Genomic DNA, 16,815 nt, shown 5'->3' on the forward strand with positions numbered 1-16,815 from the left:
TAACCGTAAAAATAATAGAATCCAAAATATTAATGTTAACAACACTAATACATAATCCTACCGTTCTTACGTTTAAATCAATTCTTTTTACTCTCAGAATATAATCATGCAATATAATGAGTAAGGATTCGTTCCACTCTTAACTGTCTAGACTTAAATTGAATTCAACTAATCAAATCCAAAAGGAACAATGGTGAGAGTAATGGTTTGATGTGAAATTTCTATACTACCATTCCCAACACAAGAACAATAATAAGAACATGTCATTATGGAATAAGTAATTAACTTTATAAATCTAATAGAACAATAAGAACAAGATATGATTGAATGAATAACAACTACTTATTAATCTAATGAACAATAAAAAGAATGATTTAATACTTAAGAAATAAACTAATTAATTAATCTAAAACTAGATCTAGAACTAAGGTTTAATGGCTACTTTTCTTATCCTAACCTAATTTATTTTCTAACCTAACTATCTACCATTAACAAAGAGTCAAACTTTTGTTTTTATACTTCCAGATTCAAAAATTGTGCATGGGCTTGGAGCCATGTTTTAGGCCGGAAAATCGGGCCCAAAACCCAATTCTTTCAGTATGAAAAAGGCTCTTCAGCTGGATTTGGCTTCAACAGACTTTTCGTCCACTTCTACACCTTTGATTGGGTCAAGGCTTAGACCATTGGAAAGCTCTTTCTGAGCTGGTCGTTTTGACATAAGGTAGGCCCAATTCCAAGGTCTGAGTCCAAAGATACGGCCTTCGGAAGTTCTGCTGACTTTGTGTGCTGTTTCTGCCCGCGTCGACTTTTCAGCTTTTGACCAGGCTTTACAAAGGCTTTGTCTTCTTGAATCTTGGCCTTTAATCACGGAACTCCTTAGCAACCGACCTTTGCTCCTTTATCTCGCTAAAGTGGCACATTTCTGTACATAATGGACTTTGAAGCCTGAAATGCATAAAAACACGTAATCAGTATTAACTCTTAATTATTACTCACATAATTGGTCTAAAAGTATGATGGTTAAGGGGTTAAAACTACAGTTTTGAGCTCTTATCATCCACCGTCTCAAGAACTACCTAGAGAACCACCCGACCACCATCCACCTGAGCTAATCCCTCATAGAATCCAATAATTTTTCCCACCCTTTCCTTCTAACACTTATCCACATTCCAAGTATTTTCCACAACAATTCATTTTCTCACAATCATTCACTTGGACAACCTTTCGTTTAAAAAAGAAGAAACTGCATGCTCGATTAGGTTCTAGGTCCATCACACTTCACGCTCATTCTACTAAGCTGCGACATAGGAAATCTTGGTGCCAAATTCTGTTTGGGGGTGCATTCTGTGTTAATTATTTATGGAAAGACCGACAACTCTTTAGGTTGTTGATATATGGTAAACTACATGTTAATACATGTTTTAGATAAAATCTCGAGTATCTGACAATAAAAGACTTATTTTATTTTTTAGTGTACTTCATTCCAATCTTATGTTATGGGAGTGCACCATTAAGGTAACCGGACCCTCCTTTTGGAGTGCATGGTTATAAGTGTCGGATCCGTAGTCCACGTTTCATGTGACTCACGCATTCATCTCTTACACTTTTTCTCGTTGTTTAAGTAGTGTTTCTATATGAAGTGAGTTTCATTTTTATTTCTTCTTCGTAATTTTGTTTTTCCAAAAATCAAACATATAAAAATTAAAAAAAAATTAGAAATTAAAAACATAAACATATATTAGTAAGTCTAGGGAATCTGACTTTAAAAGACCCAACTTTTGTACAATACCACCTCTATGGAGAATAAGCCACAAATTTTTTTAAACTTAAAAAGAGTTTTCAAATTTTGTTTGTGGGTGGCATATTTTGGTATTTAATTTTGAAACTTTTTGCCACCCTTTGCCTGTCATGTTTACTCCAGTAGAGTTTATGTTAGTTAGTACATAACAGTTTAATTGTGCTTCAGGTTATCATATTATCTTTATAATATTATATTTTTGTTACAGGTACTGCCAATTTTTGCCACGTTTCTATGGTAAATTCTTTCCTTATCTCTTTTCACTTTGAGGACAAATCGTTCAATTGTTTGGGAGGGGGGGGGGGGGGATAGAAACATTTGCAAAAATGAGGCACTTTTAGGATATAAGTTACGAACTTTCTTTATAAAATGTTAAAAATTAAAAATATAGTTTATACTATGCACTTAGTGATAATGGTATTATTCTTTTCTCCATGATGATATTAGTCTAGAAATCTCACGTAGTACTTGAATTATGATGTAATTTTTGAAACTTAGATTAATATGTAGGTAATAGTCATTACATCTTTTCATGAACATCTTATATGAGCATCTATGATTGTACTTAATAATATTTTTCCGAGACCTAGGTTAGAGTACTTAATACATATCTTGTGAGCATCTAACCAAAAAGCCCATGTGAATTAATATCTGAGTGATGACACAAAGGAGAAGTCATATCCAAGTAGAGAAATCACTCGTCCACTTGCTTGATCACCACACCATATCCTAAGCAAGAATTTAGGCCCCCTTTGGATCGATATAGCCAGAAAATCACACTTATATAAAATTTATTATCTGCTAGTAGCCCCACTGAGCATTTCATTAGCCTTTTCACAAACCACAAATCCTTTACCCAATAAAATAAAATAAAAAATAAAATCAGCCTACCTATCTAGATAAGTCTGAGAAATAGGATGAGTAAAGAAAAGAGAAGAGAAAAACCTGTGTAAACAAAAATTAGTTAGTTGCTTCGAAAAAAAAGAAATAGAAAAAGAAAAGAAAAGAAAAGAAAAGAAAAGAAAGATTTTTTCTAGTTAAAAACCAAAACAAAAGGAGTCAAAAACCAAAACAAAAGGGCTAAGAATGGAAAAAAGTGTAAAAGCAAAAGAATAAGGTTTTCTCTAGTTACATAATATGAAGACCCTATTTTCTTAGACTTGTCTTTTTGAATATCTATTTCTTTCTTTCCTTCTTTAACCAACACCTACACCCCGCATCACCTAATAAAGACCTCTAGCTCAATTAGGAATAGGTTGGTGTGATAGTAAGTGGTAGATGTGTTTGATCGACCTTGGCTTCCTTAGATTGTCATTGAGATTGTGAGGAAAGGTGTGCCTACTGCACACTAGAGTTAGCAAACTTGAGTAGAAAAATTAGAGTGTTATGTGTCTTGACACATTCCTTGTGAGAACCTACTTAAGCACGCTACCCAAAAGTTTCAGAAATAGACCTGCCATTGCATTTTATAGCATAGTTCATTGTATAGTTGTTTATCTTAAGATGATTTGATTATTATGTATGTATTAGTTTAAGTTTTAGAATGATGATCCTTGTTTAACTACTAGTGAGATGCATATATTCTGAAATAAAATTAGGGGACAATTACTTTTATTTCTTAGTCGTTGTAGTATAAATGAAGTTTGTGAGTCTCTCACTAGGCTATAAATCCTCCACTAGGGAATTCTTAGTGGTTTAAGGCCTTATTGCATATGGTCAATGCAATCACATTCAGCGAAACGAGAGTAGTTAGGAATACATTTTTGGTCACTTATTTTAATTTCACACATTTGTTTGAGGACAAGCAAAATGATGTTTGTGGGTGGCTTGATAAGAGCAAAAAACTGTAGTTTTAACCCCTTAATAGTATTACATTTAGGCTAATTATGTTTACTAATAAACGGGTACGTGCGTTGCACGTGCTAGGAAAGAAAATTGGGGTGGAGAAAATCAAAGGAATGAACGCATGTAAATTAAAATAGTAACATATTACATTTGTTTGAATGGATTATGTAACATATTTTAGATTAATACAGGTCGAGGTCTGTGATAAGTGCCTAAAATTGTATATTTCATATATAGTTTTATAGGTACTTTATAATATCATTTATGCTTAATTGCGTATTTTTAACGTAAAACCAAACATTTGCTTTATTCCATGACATTATGCATATTTTTTGGTCATAAAGGATAATTTGCATATATGTGCATGTCTTTGGAAAAGTCTAATGCAAAATATGTTTTATTAATTTGGTTTAATATTTTTTGTAGGAAATAAAGATGTTGGTCAAAGCGGAATCAAAGCCCGAGCCCATGAGCCAAAAAGGATCATTTAAAGAATCAATAAGTGAGAGCTCATGGAATAAATTATGCTATCAAGAATGGAAGGAAATGTTAGATAATTGATAATTATGGAAGGAAATCAAGAAAGGATAATCACAACTACCACTATATATCCTTACCATTTTCACCCCATTAAATATCCTCATTTCCATTAATCATTTATTCCCTTGATTTTATCATATCAAATCATTCCTTAATACCTTATATTTTTGCCACCATATATATTCCCCCATATCCTCCATATTCTTGCCAATCACTCCATTCCTAATTCAAAACCATATCATTCCATTTTATCATTTATTTGATTACCAATTTATATTTCCTTCCCTCATCATGCCTTGATAATATCTCTTCTATATTCCATTTCCAAAATTTCTTTATCTTATATTCTCTTCTCATATCACAAAAATTGTTTCCATTTCATGTGAAGATATTATGCACCAAGATATTCTTTGTAGAAGTTATAAATCGAGAAGAGAATTGGCATTGAAGACATCTAGACTTGAGAGAAAAATACAGCAAGCTAGTTCTTTAGTTAGTTCATTTTTGTTTTAAGGGAGAGAGTTTTGAGTGTGTATTAGTTTCTCTTGTTCTCGATCAACAATCAATACAATAATTCAAGTTTCAAGTGAAATGGTGGTATCTATTTCTTATCTTTTTATGTGTTCTAAACTCATGATGGGGTAAAATCTCTACCCTAATGGTGGAAGATGAATCCCTTATCATGAAGATGTAGGCTTATTTTCTTGTATTTCCAATTTTTATTCTCCAGTATAATCTTTAACGTATCCAATGATTTTCTTCATATGAATTAATAATATTGAAATGAAATGTGCACGAGTTCTGTCACCATAATAATTGAGGTATTTCTCATTGTTAGTTTCTTTCACCATTATTATTTTTATTAAAGTTTGTTCAATAACGTTTTAGTTGCCTATCCTTGATGACTTATACTACTTTAATTTGTTTGAGTTGATTTGTCATGCTTAGATAGCTTCCTATAATGCTTGAAGAATTTGAGGATTTATTCTTTTAAAAAAAAATGTGACTAGCGTCCATAAAATGCGTTTATTGAAAATCATCCATTAAACTTGCAATTAGTATTGGAGTTTATTTGATGAAATTTATAAAATAGAAAGGAGAATAAATGTTTAGAAATATATGAAATAATCTATTCTTTAAAAATAGGGGTGAAGTCATTCACCCTTAGGATTTCTCATTAATTGAATTCTTGAAAACCAGAAAAATTTAGTTTAATTAGTTGATAAAATAGAAGCAAATTTTCATTCTTAGATTAAATTAGGTTGATAAAATGAAAATCCAAAAATTGTTTTAAATCTCACGTACCTAGTTAGTTATTGGTTTATTAATTCTCTTTGCTCTAATTTCTCCATTTCAAGGTGTGGTTCGACTCTAACTTGCCACTATTCTTTTTTAATTGTTGCAGGTTTGAAAATTATATTTATTGATTTGCAGGTTCTATACGACAAGAATTTGTGTAAATCAAATGGTGCCGCTGCCGGCTTGAAGTGTAAAGAAAAAGAGGTGAAAGCTTTGATTTTCCAGTTGCAAATTAGGTTTAAAAAAAAAAAAAGTACAGGAAAGGAAAGCATAAGGATTTAAGCAAAGGAGGTACAATTTTTAAGCCCTCCTTGAATCCCCTGTCAGAGGAGTTCGATGTGTGTTCAAATGCATATTGTGTGTTCGGTGTTTTAAAATTTGCAAGTCAATTTACATTTCAAATCTGATTAAAGGCAGACCCAGCCTACAAGTGATCACCTAGTTCTGACTTATTTGAGTTTTGCACTTGGACTTAAAATTTGACCAAGATTAGAGCCAAATAATTAGATTAGTGTTCATAGGACCCCAACTAAAGGGTAGATTGCTGGGAAAAGCCCACTGTTGACTGTAAACATTTTTCAAGTTCTTGGAACACATGGTTTCACTTCAGTGACTACTGGTGCAACCGCCAGAGAATTTCAGTGGAATGCGGAAAGTTTAGTGAACTTAGAGTACACATAGCCCCATTGGAGTTACCATTGACCACCTTGTGGATGTGAGCGGTTATTCATAGTGGTAAAGCCCAGGCGACACCCCTACTCTTGGTAGGAACACAAACTCCCTTGACGGAGATTCAAGTGTAGACCTTTTAAGTCAGACTTTAGGATTTATTGCATTTTGCTTGGCATTTGTATTGTGCATCTAAAAAAAAAAAAATTGTTTGCTAGGTGAATGTTTAGGAAGTGTGTGTGCATCTAGGTTAGAATTTGCATTTGTTTATGCCCCGTTGGAAATGAGTTAACAAACGGCTAACTCGATCTTGGACTCCATACGATAAGTCTGAGCGAAATCCACCTTTTTCTCCCACAATCATAAGTTTCTCTCCACCAGTCAGCCCAAGACCATTCACCATGGCTGCAAATAATCAATCAGCTGAAAAGCAACTAAGGGACTACTTTGCCCTTATTGCTTCAAACCCACCCTCAAGCATCAATTACCCACCCGTGGAGGCGGTTCAATTTGAGATTAGGCCGCCTATCATTAATATGCTTGCTCAGCGCCAGTTTCATGGTTTGGATAATGAAGATCCATATGCCCATATAATAAACTTTCTCAACATTTGTGGTACTTTTAAAAATCAAAATTTGGATGAGAACAATGTGAAGTTGAGGCTTTTTCCATTCTCCCTTTCGGACAAAGCCCTTTCGTGGCTTAATTCTTTCCCGGACAAGCCCATTAGCACCTGGGATGAACTATTGAAAAAGTTCATGGGACAATTTTATCCTATTTTGAAAACTAATGCGATGAGAGCGGCGATAATGGATTTTAACAAAGCTGAGAACGAGCATTACTATGAGTGTTGGGACTGCTTTTACACTCTCCTTTTAAAGTGTCCCCACCATGGTTATGAAATGTGGCAATCAGTCTAATTTTTCACTAAAGGACTTTTGTAAGATCAACGCCAAATGATCCAATCCATGCACAAAGGCAAGTTCACTTACTTGACCGGATAAGAGGCATTCACATTCCTCCAAGATTTAGTTGATGATTCACAACAGTGGGGTATTAGTACTAGTACCACCCAAATCTACGAAAGACAGACTAGTGAACCTAGGAAAAGAGGTATGTACGAAGTGAAGAGAGATGCTGACGAACTCAAAAATGTGTTAGATAGTCTGAACAATTTGACTAAGCAGTTTGCTACTTTTGCCTTAACATCCAATAAGGCCCAAAGTCAACAAGTGCCGTATGCTTCTAGTTCTGTGATGAGTGTGCACAATGAACCAAACCCTTTTCCGTGTACAATTTGTTTAGGTCCATACCACACTGCCCATTCATGTCCCATCTTTGTTCAACAACCTGAGTCCACCATGGAACAAGTGTGTGCCTTTAATGATTTTAGGAGAACACCCATAAGAGCTTTTAGTCCAATATACAACAAGGATTGGAGAAACCACCCTAACTTCTTTTGGAGACAGAATTTTCCTCAAAACCAACAATTAGGTCCACCAGGCTTTTCTAGTAGCAACCAGGGTAGGCAACAAAACCAATTCCTCATGAACCAGCAGATGAACCCAGCCCAGTACAACCCATCTTCTAGTTCCCAGTATGTTCCATCCCAACAACCACAAAGACAACCATGGGAAGAAGCCTTCCATAAGCTTGAACAACAAGTGAGCCAACAGTCTAACCAGATTAGTCAACTCATTAACCTTGTAGCCGCTAGAGAGAAAGGAACGTTCCTAAGCCAACCATTGCCTAACCCAACGGGGAACACCAAGGAAAATGCCTTTGAAGTTTCAAGTTCCCAAGACAATACTTTTCCTAGGGAGCTGAAAGCAGTCACCACACTAAGATCAGGGAAACAAATTGACAATCAGGTTAGGATGCCAAGTGAGTCCACTATTCCAGCCCCACCTAGTCAAGAAACTAAGTCAACTATAACTCCGAGTTCCAAGAATCCACAACAAAAGCCAGATGACTCCCAGACTAAGCCAGATTCCCAGATTAGAACTATCGTGCCAAAATCCCCTTTCCTAGAGCGTCTTACTCAAAATAAGAAAGATAAATAGTTTTATGAGATTATGGAGGTTTCCAAAAATGTGAGCATTAATATTCCCTTTCTTAGCACAATTCAGCAGATCCCATCCTACATGAAATTTGTGAAAGACTTGTGCACTATTAAGAGGAACACCCATGTCCCTAAGCAAGCCTTTCTTGCTGCTCAAGCCACATCTTTAATCCACCAGAAAACCACAGTTAAACTTAAGGACCCTGGGAACCCTATAGTCTCTTGCCACATTGGAGAAAAGTTCAAAGGTAATGCTCTAATAGATCTTGGTGCTAGTGTCAACTTGTTACCTTATTTTGTTTATTAGGAGTTGGGCCAACAAGATTTAACGCCCACAAAAGTCACCTTGCAACTAGCAGACCGATCTACTAAGATTCCGCGTGGTATAGTTGAGGACGTCTTAGTCAAAGTAGCTGACTTCTACTACCTGATAAGAGCCCAAAATTGTAGTTTTAACCCTGTAACAGACATACTTTTAGACCAATTATGTGAGTAATAATTAAGAGTTAACACTGATTACGTGTTTTTATGCATTTCAGGCTTTAAAGTCCATTAGGTGCAGAAATGTGCCACTTTAGCGAGATAAAGGAGCAAAGGTCGGTTACTAAGGAGTTCCGTGATTAAAGCCCAAGATTCAAGAAGACAAAGCTTTTCTAAAGCCCGGTCAAAAGCTGAAAAGTCGACGCGGGTAGAAACAAAGACACAAAGTCGTGAGAACTTCGAAGGCCATATCTTTGGACTCGAGACTCGAATGTGGCCTACCTTATGTCAAAACGACCGGCTCGGAAAGAGATTTCCAATGGTCTAAGTCGTGATCCAATCAGAGGAGCAGAAGTGGACGAAAAGTATGTTGAAGCCAACTGCAGCTGAAGATGCCTTTTTGGACTGAAAGAATTGGGTTTTGGGCCTGATTCTCTGGCCCAAAATATGGCTCCAAGCCCATGCACGATTTTTGGATCTGAAAGTATAAAAACAAAAGCTTAGCTCTTTGTTAATGGTAGATAGTTAATGGTAGATAGGTTAGAGTAAAAAGTAGCCATTAAAATAGCTTCTAGATCTAGTTTTTATTTAATTGTTTCTAATTAAGTTTAATTTCAATCCAATTCTTGTTTTAGATTAAACTATTAGAATCATTACTCTTAATTAGTTTGATTAATAAAATAGCTAGTTGTTAAATTTTGATTCTTGTCATTTACATTTGTGTTAGATCTGATTCATTTATTACTTGTTATTCAATTCTTAGTTATTAATTAGATTTTAATTATTGTTTAATTTAGATTAGTAAATTTCAATTATTTATATCATGTTTAGTTTAAATTTAATCGAAATGATCACAGTAATGATTCTCGCTAAACCTCCATTAGAGGGGTTGAGAAGCCCGGATGAAAGCTTGATTCCGACTATCGTAGAAGAATCGCCGTAATTTCCTTTCCACTCTAGAAACGATTAGTTCACCATGAGAATGGGTTTAATCGCTCACATGCTAGTTATGAATTGGTAGGAATGCCATGTGTAATTAGGGATTATGAAGAACCAAATTGTTTCCATGGGCGATTCAATTTGGATTACGACGATTCATCGTTAATAGGATTAAGTCGAAGTTAAGGTGGAATCAATCCCCTCTAACTCCTTATCATAGAATCAACGAAGCATTCCCTTAGTTGTCCTAATAGTTGACTAGTGCATCTTGTGGGTAGTTGCATCGTAGTCTAGTTGCCTTTTCCTAAAATCTCTCATTAGACCTTTAAGTAGAGTAATTACACGTGATAACAAAGTACGCGGAAGGACTAGGAGTGGAACGAATCACTCTACTCCACTATATCTCATAGGATTGAGAGTAGAATCTTTGATAAATATAGGCACATAAGATAGTTTTAGTTTACTTACGTTTTGAGTTTCATCGTTCATTTCGTAGGTAAACTATCAATCATATGTTTTATCAAATGGCGCCGCTGCCATCTTAGTTTCACTTTCGTATTGTTTTCGTAGTGTTAGTACTTTTCTTAAAGTCCCATTTCACCCACCCACCTTTGTTTGATTCATACTGTGGTTATCCGTTTCAGCGTTGACAAAGTTCCGACAAATTTACACTGAGCGACCGGCGCTGTAAAGGAGCGCACCGCGCCCAGTAATCTCAGAAGTTCGAACACGAAGACCGACCTCGGACCAGACCGAAGCGACCCGCCCTCACACCGAGCGCGACCCGCGCTAAGTCACTGAACAAGGAGCGCGACCGCGCCCTATGCGAGCGCACCTGCGCCCTCATCAAAATTTTTCGGATTTCTACAGGTTTGTTTCGAACTTCGATTTTTTAAGTTTTTCAGTGTTCTAACTTGTTATTTATTAATCAACATGTGTAAATAAGACGCTTATTCATGTTTAAGCAAGGACGCAATCAGGTATTCCTTTCTTCCACACCTCGTGATCTCCCTGTTAGAGGTTTATACTAGTATATCAGAATTGTTTTGGAGTGTTGATGTGTTTAGCTAAATTTGGTTTTAGCCTTGTATGAGATTAAGGTCTGGCCGAACAAAAACACAGAACGTAATTACACAACAACGTCAACAAACAAGTCTATCTAGTATACCACCCACTACACCTCTAGCTACTATTTCACACACATCACCTGACACAATGCCCGACGAAGAAGAGACTCCTCTCTCTGACTTCTACAAAGCCTTGAGCGATAGCCCCAAATCTTGCATTGTTCTAGCAGACCCAGTGGGGGATTTCCGAATCCCCCCAAATATTTTTAATTTGTTACCCGTTTTTCATGGATTAAACCATGAAAACCCTTATCAGCACATGCATAGGATTGAACAAGTCCTAACAACATTCCACCATCCTCAGTTGGTGCGGAACAAATTAAACTCAGGGTATTCCCTTTCACCTTAGCCGATAAGGTGGCGTCTTGGTTAACTGCCCAAACGCCTAATTCTGTGGACTCGTGGGCTAAACTTGTTCAGTTGTTTATGGAACATTTTTACCCACCCCTAAAGACGGATGAGATGCTTTCAAAGATTCATTTCTTTCGACAAAATCCTCATGAAACATTTTCAGAGGCTTGGAATCGTTTCATCGATCTCTTTATAGAGTGTCCACATCATAACTTAGCGAAAGACACGTTAGTTCGTGCCTTTTTCAAAGGACTTCTACACCACCATAAAGAAGTCCTAGACATAATGAATGGGGGTAGTTTCTTAAGCAAAGGAGCCTCGAGAGGCTTATAAATTTTTAGAGGATCAAACTAAGTTTAAATAACAACGGGGGTAGTGATGATATCCACCGCCCCGCTAGTTCTTCTAATACTGATTAAGGCACCGGTATGTTTGAAATTAAACACGATTTCGAGCTTAAAAAACTCTAATCAATCACTCACTAAAAAGGTAGAGGCCATTTCGTTCAACAAAAGCCTATCCCGTCATGAATATAAATTCAAATCCATGTAGTTTATGTTGAGCCCCGAAAGCATCCCGACTCACATGTCCTATTGCCTATGAACAAGGCTTGTTCCATTAATAGTGAACCTAACGCCCTTGGAGACAAAATCCCAACTTCGGGTTGGAGAAATAACCAACACGCCACACCTCAAGGGTACAATAATCAATATGTTAGGCCTACGACGCCTTTAACCAAGCCCTACTACGACAAGGACGGGGTTAGGGTAATTTTAATAATTATAACAACCAAAGCAACCTCAACAAGGTCAAGCACAAAGTCAAGGTAGTTATAATAATTATAATGCTAATAGAGGTATCGCTTAAATAAATAATAACTATCAAAATCCACCCATAAATAATTCACGGAAATAGTTCCGTCCACACCACCCGTGACTACTACACCCAATAACAACCGGATCGTCTTGACACCTTCATACAAGTGAGCCAAAAACTTTTCCAAACCATGGCTCAATCTAACCAACAACTTCTACAATCCGTTAATAATTTAACCCAACAGTTGGCTCAAAATAAAGCCCAACCCAAAGGTGTGTTTCCAAGTCACGAAATACCTAATCCTAAAACAACAAATACAGCCTTTGAGGTAACCGATAATACTAGTAAGGAACATGAAAATGTAGGTGAGCTAAAGGCCATCACCACTCTCCGTTCTGGCAGAGTGGTTGATAACAAAGTAACTATGCCTATAGTTACCCCACCAGTAGCCCCTACACCTGCTATATTACTAGATACCGAAATAGAAACTGAAGAGCCTACCACTGTAGAGGTACCAGTTACAACACAACCTAAGAAACAGGAAGCCACGGTTAAACATCGAGGGTAATACCATTGCTAAATATAAACGTAAACCGTTTTCACAAAAATTAGCCGTGTTAACTAGGGATACAAATTATGAGGAGATTAGGGATGTTTTCAAGAATCTAACTATAAACCTTCCCTTCCTCGAAGCTATAAAAAGCTACCACACCATGCTAAGTTTCTTAAGGAATTGTGTACTACTAGGCGTAAGACCAATATACCAAAAGACGCCTTTTTTGCGTAACAATTCCCAACTTTATCCGAACATAATGGAATTGTTAAGTACAAGGACCTCGGTCGCCCCTTCGTACAATGCACCTTAGGAGATTCCTATACGGCGATCGCGTTATTAGACCTGGGGGCTAGTGTTAACTTACTCCCGTTTTATTTGTATAAACAAATAGGTCTAGACAAGATGCAACCCACTAAAATGACGTTGCAATTAGCTGATTGGTCTATTAAGTATCCTAAGGGTGTCGCCGAAATGAAAATCGTAAAAATTTAGGATTTTTACTATCCCGCTGATTTTGTCATCCTCGACACAGAAGTCGTTAACGACTCTGTCCCGATCATCTTAGGGCATCCTTTTCTGGCAACTGCCAATGCGCTCATTAATTGCTGTGATGGTTCAATGTCCATGTCTTTTGGCCATCTTGCTGTTGAAGTCAATGTTTTAAAACAAAGAACACAGTTACCCGATTCGTCTATGGATGGAGAGGTTAGCATGATCGAGAGCTTTGCTCGAGATTATTTCAACAACACGCTCCCCGGATAATCATATGCCCAAATTTCTTTCCTTTGGAAGTTCAGACTCCAATATTTCCATCCCTACACTAGTCGATACACATATTACGGATGAGGATGAGATAGATGACTTTCTCAAAGATGTAAAGGACTATCATAGTAACGAGGATATGACCAATCTAGATGAGCAATTCGATGAGTTTCTTAGAGCAGGTGATGATTCACCCTATCAAAAACTACTTTGCACAACATCCACCCGACTTCCCTCCTTCCACCCTTTGAAAGGAATCTCGAGTTTGCACTCGATCCTTTTGTTTCTCCTGTGCTCCATAATTTTTTAAATCCACCTAGTAAACAAATACTTCAGAAGGACAACCCATTTGACACCTTCATTTTCAGACTTGAGACAGTCCCTACACACAATGAATGAGTTTTGTGCTAAAACCACATCCTCATTGTTTACAGGCTGTCTTTCTACAACTTATCCATATCCACCATATTCTCCACAACCATTCACTTTTCCACACTTATTTACTAGAACACACACTCCTTCAAAAATGAAAAAGAAGGTGCATGCTAGGTTACGTAATAGGGTTATCCGACTTCGCTTTCATTTCACTAGGTTGCGTCATAGGAAATATTGGTGCTTGATTGTGTTTGGATATGTTTTCTGTGATATTTATTTATGGAATGATCCACAACTATTTCGGTTGTTGATATATGGTAAACTGCATGTTCATACATACGTTTAGATAAAGTCTCGAGTATCTGACTATAAATGACTCAACTTTTGTGTTTAGTGCATTTCCTTTCATTTCCATATATTGGTGAGTGCACCATTAAGGTAACCGGGCCCTCCCTATGGAGTGTGTGGCTGTAAGTACCGGATCCTAAGTCCACGTTTGACATAATTCACGTTTTCCACTCTTGCATGTTTTCTCGGATTTTTGAGTCATGTTTCTCTATGGGGTGAATTATGTCTTTCTTATTTATTGTTTTCTTTTTAAAATTAAAAATATATATATTAAGGAATAAACATAGTAATATAGGAAGTCTCGGGAATCTGACTTTAAAAGACCCACTGCTAAAAACAAATTTTCTAAGCTCCGTTGTAAAAAATTTGTTTGGGGGTGGGGTGTTCGTGTTTCCGTCCTAGAATGTTTATGTCCCATTAGAGTTGTTTAGGCCGTTTAATTGTATAACGATTCGGGTTGACATAATCCATGATTTTAGAGTCCAATTGTTCGCATAACGTACGTCATGCACACACTTTGAGGCGTTTTCCACTATCTTATATGTCATCCACGGTCGGAATAGAGTGTTTTATGGATCATTGGATTGGAAATTCTCTCCCGATCATTTCCATATCTCATTCGCAAAAATCGGACCGGGTAAATCTAAACGGCAATTTTGATTTGAAGTTTATGAAAAATCGAAAAAAAATCAAAATTTTGATTTGGGCTTGGGCCCGACCGCCCAACCAGCCCACCGACAAGTGGACACCGGCGCCCTTACCTTTTAGCCAACGGTCGCGATCTTCTTCTCCATACCGCCATTAAGCCCAAAAGCTTCAAACAAACAAAAATAAAAAAAACCTAAATTAACCCACCCCCAATTCAAATCGATTTCAAATCTAACCTAAAAGCTTCCCACCACAACCCCCACCGATTTACATCACCAAAAACCACCGAAAACTCCAAATTTTGGTGCTGCCGCGCCACCACTCCACCACCACCACCACCACTGTTGCTTCAGTTGGTCGATTTAAATCCCACCACCACATCCCATTTAAACCCCCACTACATTCCAAACTTCCAATGGCTCAACAACGCCGAATTTTGCCGGAGCAAGCTTTTACCGGCGACCACTTCGCGCCGTTCTACGGTGACGAAATGATCAGTCGAGACTGGAATAGCTTGTGGTACTCGACTGAAGCCTATTACCATGAGGACTTAGTCAGACGGTTCTACAATACGAGGGAGTTAGAAGGGACTAGATTTTTTTGTCAGGTGGCGAAGAGGGGGAAGGAAGTGACGACTGGTTGTTATTGAGATTCTAGGCATTCCGCCTAGAATCCATCTGGATGTCACCCTGCAGGAGTCCCAACATAATGGGGTAGAGCCATTGATGAACGAGACAGTTATTGGAGGGGACTACAATGCGAGATCGCATTGTGTTCGACAGGCTTCCCTAGCTTAGGACCAACCAGCTGGCTGCAGCTCAGTGGATTGGTCGGAACGGCCTGGGGAAGGAGAAGGTCAGCGACATCGGCCTGAACTGCCTCCACATCTTATGGATACTCCAGGAGCGGAAGTATGAGTTCTGCATCTTGGAGTTTTTACTTAGCATGATTAGGGGAGTAGGAAAGTCTGTTGCCCATCTCCCTGTGTTGATAACCAAGATTATGTTGAAGTTGAGAGCAGCTCAGGCGACTGATAGGACTTACATCACCATACACCGTAACCCGTGCATCTATAGGGAGTGTGACCAACGAGTGTGGAGGTTGGCTGAGGAAAGAGAAGAAGAAGAAGAAGAAGAGGCTGGTGGAGAGGAGAATGCTGAGGAGGCTGGAGGAAATCAGAATGCCTCGGAGGATGAGGAGGATTTGACGTGTTTTGATGCGGATGCCTTGGAGAGGTCTTTGGTCGGATGCGTAACGCATGGCTGTGATTCATCGTGGCATCGTTTCGCCAACACTATCTGCGAAGACCTCCGGACTCGGCAAGCAACGATGCATCATAACCGAGGTCCGTACCCGAGAGCGGACGAGAGGTGGGAACAGATGAGGGGCGAGCTAGAAGCTCGGCCAGCGCCGATTCAGGAAGAGATGCTTACACGATTCCCACCTCGCGGGGACTCTCTTCCGAGGACACACCATCGAGGCACGAGCGACGTCGCCGAAGGACGAATGGTGTTGGCCCATCAGGAGCCCAAGAGCAGTCTCCGGACCATGTGCCCTCCGCTACCAGTTCGGAGTAGTTAGGGATAGCATCGGTTGATGTTTTTATATTTAATTGTAGTTTCATTATTGTTATTTATTTTAATGTAAGTTTTATGTCCGTAATTTGATTTTTTTTTTTTTTTTTTTTTTTTTTTTTTAGTGAAATGTACTTCGAATGAAAATTTTAATATAATGGGTTATTTTCAGTATGCGTGGTTGTTTAATATTGATCCCACCTTCCCAACTTGTTTGGGGGTGGTTTTATCTATTCCAGCATGATTTTTAGATAACCCTCGTGTTAGAATTTATTGCGGAGTCAAGGTGAAAATATGGCCGTTTAGGCATATCCAGGAATAAGTATAAGAGTAGGATGAAATCTAGATTAAATAGGTAGATTCTATCATAAATTCAACCTAAAAGATACTAGGTTTGAATTATAATCAAGATAATGAGTTGTTTCCGTTTTCGGGTTTGGAAATTTTAGAATTTTCGGAAACTGCCGTAAATACTTTTGGCAACTTCCCGATCCATTTTAGCAACTTAAAACCTATATAAACTTCATACATTCTACACTCACAACTCACACTACACCTAAACTCCGTCACTCACCTTTCACTCCCACGATTCCCACGTGTCGGCTCATTTTCTGAGTTTCAAGAAC

The 16,815-nt window shown here is 37.8% G+C and overlaps 1 non-coding gene across 1 annotated transcript; it reads right to left on the reverse strand.

Moving 5' to 3' along the window:
- Positions 1 to 11,221: 11,221 nt before the first annotated feature.
- Positions 11,222 to 11,325, reverse strand: LOC147481569 (small nucleolar RNA R71). Its single transcript, XR_015207085.1, has one exon. It is a non-coding gene; the product is annotated as a small nucleolar RNA R71 (small nucleolar RNA).
- Positions 11,326 to 16,815: the final 5,490 nt, after the last annotated feature.

Source organism: Coptis chinensis, chromosome 8 (assembly GCF_015680905.1).
Source record: "Coptis chinensis isolate HL-2020 chromosome 8, ASM1568090v1, whole genome shotgun sequence".
NCBI classification, from domain to species: domain Eukaryota; kingdom Viridiplantae; phylum Streptophyta; class Magnoliopsida; order Ranunculales; family Ranunculaceae; genus Coptis; species Coptis chinensis.